The 3,249-nt window shown below is 44.9% G+C and overlaps 1 non-coding gene across 1 annotated transcript; it reads right to left on the bottom strand.

Moving 5' to 3' along the window:
* Positions 1-2,047: 2,047 nt before the first annotated feature.
* On the bottom strand, positions 2,048-2,239 carry LOC144501915 (U2 spliceosomal RNA). The gene has a single exon (XR_013499218.1). It is a non-coding gene; the product is annotated as a U2 spliceosomal RNA (small nuclear RNA).
* Positions 2,240-3,249: the final 1,010 nt, after the last annotated feature.

The following is a 3,249-nucleotide window of genomic DNA, read 5'->3' as shown; positions in this document are numbered from 1 at the left end:
TTCTTAAGTAGTTCGATGGCCCCTTTGTAGTCTTGGGCATCGCGGATTGATGAGTATACAGTGTCGCTTACCCTTGCGTGGAGGACCCGCAGTCTATCGGCGTCGTTTTGAATGGCTGTTGAGGCATCGATGTAGTCTTGAAAACACTTTAACCAATGGTCAAAAGTATTCGACGCTCCTGCCGCACGTGGATCCAAGGTAAGCCGATCGGGTTTCAACATTTGCTCCATGGTTTTTTTTTACCAAAATTTTGTTAGTAATAAAATTGATGCGCGATTCAATCACTCGGGAGGCTGGATTGTACCCGGGAAATAAAGGCTTTTATTACTAACAAGAATGGAGCATACTGCATAACGATACAATCCCAGACTAAAGGGTCACCAGGCAGTGCAGTGACCTTTATACTCCTCCAGGTAGGCGGAGCCAACTGGAGTGTACCACAGAACAATATCAACAGGTAGAACACCCCAACCCTAACCCCAACAGTGACAACAGTAACATATCTACAAATACCCATAGTGCTGACCATCTATGGTTCAGTACTCATAGTGGTAACCAACTATGGTTCACCACACACACAATCCTGCTTTCATGCCCACATGTCTGTCCTTGGCCTGTTGCAATGTTCAGTGAAGCTCAACGCAAACTGGAGGAACAGCATCTCATCTTCTGGCTAGGCACTTTACAGCCTTCCAATCTCAACATCGAATTCAACAACTTCAGATGATTAGCTCTGCCCCACCTCGACCCCTTTGTTTTCAGTCTATTTTATTTAATTTTTTATTGTTCTCTCCCTTTTATTTCTTTATTTTCTTTCTTCATTTTTATTCCCCCCCCCCCACCCTCCGCTCTTTCCCCGTACTTTAAACCCCTTCCCTTACCTTACCAGCTGATTTCCCTGGTTTTTGTGGCTATGACTCATCTTTCATTCTCTCACCCTACAGAAAAAATATCTCCCACTTTCTATGCCCTTTCGCTTTGACAAAGGGTCGTCTGGACTCGAAACATCAGCTCTTTTCTCTCCTTACAAATGCTGCCAGACCTGCTGAGGTTTTCCAGCATTTTCTCTTTTGGTTTCAGATTCCAGCATCCGCAGTCATTTGCTTTTATTCCATGCTGAGAGTTTGATAGTGGAGGGAGTTGAGAGAGGACTTACCCTGACGGAGTGGATAAGATCATTCAGCCGCTTCCTGCGCCGGAAGGCGCTTCAAGGGAAGGTGGCAGCCACACTGTCTTCCTAGGCAATGACCTCTCAGGCTGGAGAGGCGAGCTTGTTGTGCTTCTTTCAGCTGTTCCTGGGCTAGAGATCATGCCGGTGGGCCTGGACTCCCCAAATAAAGGCCCCAGGGCCCTGGCACTGAAAGTCGGTACCGCCTTCTTCTTCAGGCTGCAAGCCTTTTCTCTCTGGGTCTGGATATGTTGGAGGGTCTGGTGAAGGCAGGTGGGCTGGGACGGTGATATGAGTGTGCTTGACTGGTATTTAAATATAGCGCTGGGACCTTGAACCCAGCAACCAAGGAATGGTGAATGAATCAGCTGCTGGCCTGCCAGGAGAGTCAGAGGGGAACTCACCCCTGCATAATTAATGAGGTTCCAAGCACAGTATCTGGTGCAGGATCCCACCATTCTGGTCAATGGAACAGCTGCTGCTGGAGCCACCAGCCACGAGACTTATTCTCAAAATGGGAGAATCCTGCCCTCTGTCTTTCTCAAGAGGGATCTCAGCTCCTCTCTTTTGAGGATGCAGCTTTTGATTTCCCTCAACACCCACTGCAATTTAGCCTACACCAACAACTGCTCACTTCCTAGTTGCTCAACCTCTTCTCCCAGAACTGCATCCCACTGGATTTCTAGGGCAGCATCTAGTTACCAGCCCAGTTCCAGCTCCCTAGCTACTCTGAGCAAAACACCACTTCTCATGGGCTTTCCTTTTTTTAAATTTATCCAATTCATTCAAATCAAGTCCAATTCAGAGTCTCAACAAGTGAGACATTCCTGATCCAAGCTGACAAGACAGGGCTCTCACCTCCTGTCTTGGGCTTGATCTACATGATCCAAGCTGATTGGAGTAGGCATTGCACCTCCTCCAAGGCTTGATCTCATTTGCAACTTAGCCAAAAGGCCGAAATGCCGCTTTTAAAAATTGTTTCAAATGAAGCTAAAATGTAACCTAATGACTTCAAACAAGTGCAGCATGTCGATACTACACTTGATCTTAGCCAAAAGGCCGAGAAGCGATGGGCTTTCCTTTGCCCCCAACTGTCAGCTTCAGGGAGCCAATGGCTTTTGTTCACTTTGTCTTCACTGGGCTGATAACTCCCCTGGGCTTCCCTTATCCCCAGTCTTCCTTAATCACTTTTTTTAAATATCCAATTCAATGCAATCCAATCAAAGTCCAATTCAAAGTCTCAACAAGTGAGACATCCCAGATCCAAGCTGACAAGACAGGCCTCTTCTTGATTTGGGTTTGATCTATATGATCCAAGCTGACTGGAGCAGGCATGGCACCTCCTCCTAGGCTCAATCTCATTTGCATCTTAGCCAAAAGGCTGAGATGCCGCTTTAAAAAATTGCTTCAAATGAAGCCTCAGTGTAACCTCATGACTTCAAGTGCAGGACTGCCGATACTACACTTGATCTTAGCCAAAAGGCCAACTCACAGATGCAAATATTCAAGCACAATGTGAATACACAACCACTCTATAAATCCACTGTGCCTCAGATATGGGCTTACTATCCTTTGCCACTTCAAGGTGAACTTCCCTTAGAAATACTGCTGAATCAAATCTTAAGCATTTCCGTGTCAATAGATCTACTAGACAGAAAATCTCTGAGGTCTTTTTGATATTTCTCCGGAAATTTGGACAACATGAAAAGTTGATGGAGTGCCTTCTGTAGTAATTGTTTTATGACTGAGTAGCTTACAGAGGGCACTAAAACTCAATTATTTAGTGGGTTACCGGGTAGGTGTAACAGGTTCCCTTTCCTGAAAGAAATTAGTGAACCATTTGTTTTCCCCAGTGCTAGACCCTGTTGTGAGATTTATTCAACACATTCTAGTATTGTTGGATTTGAATTTGCAGCCTTTCTCTGGACCAGAATCAGATCCATTACACTAAATTACAATACACCCTAATTTTACAACACTTTGTACAACCAGTTTTATCGTTTTCTGAGGCAACCCCACTATTTTTTAATGAATCAATTATGCCATTAAATTGCTGTATATAAACTTTCTCTATATTTTCC

The sequence above is a fragment of the Mustelus asterias genome, chromosome 1 (genome assembly GCF_964213995.1).
Source record: "Mustelus asterias chromosome 1, sMusAst1.hap1.1, whole genome shotgun sequence".
Classification (NCBI taxonomy): domain Eukaryota; kingdom Metazoa; phylum Chordata; class Chondrichthyes; order Carcharhiniformes; family Triakidae; genus Mustelus; species Mustelus asterias.
This window is presented reverse-complemented; position numbering and strand designations above follow the sequence as displayed.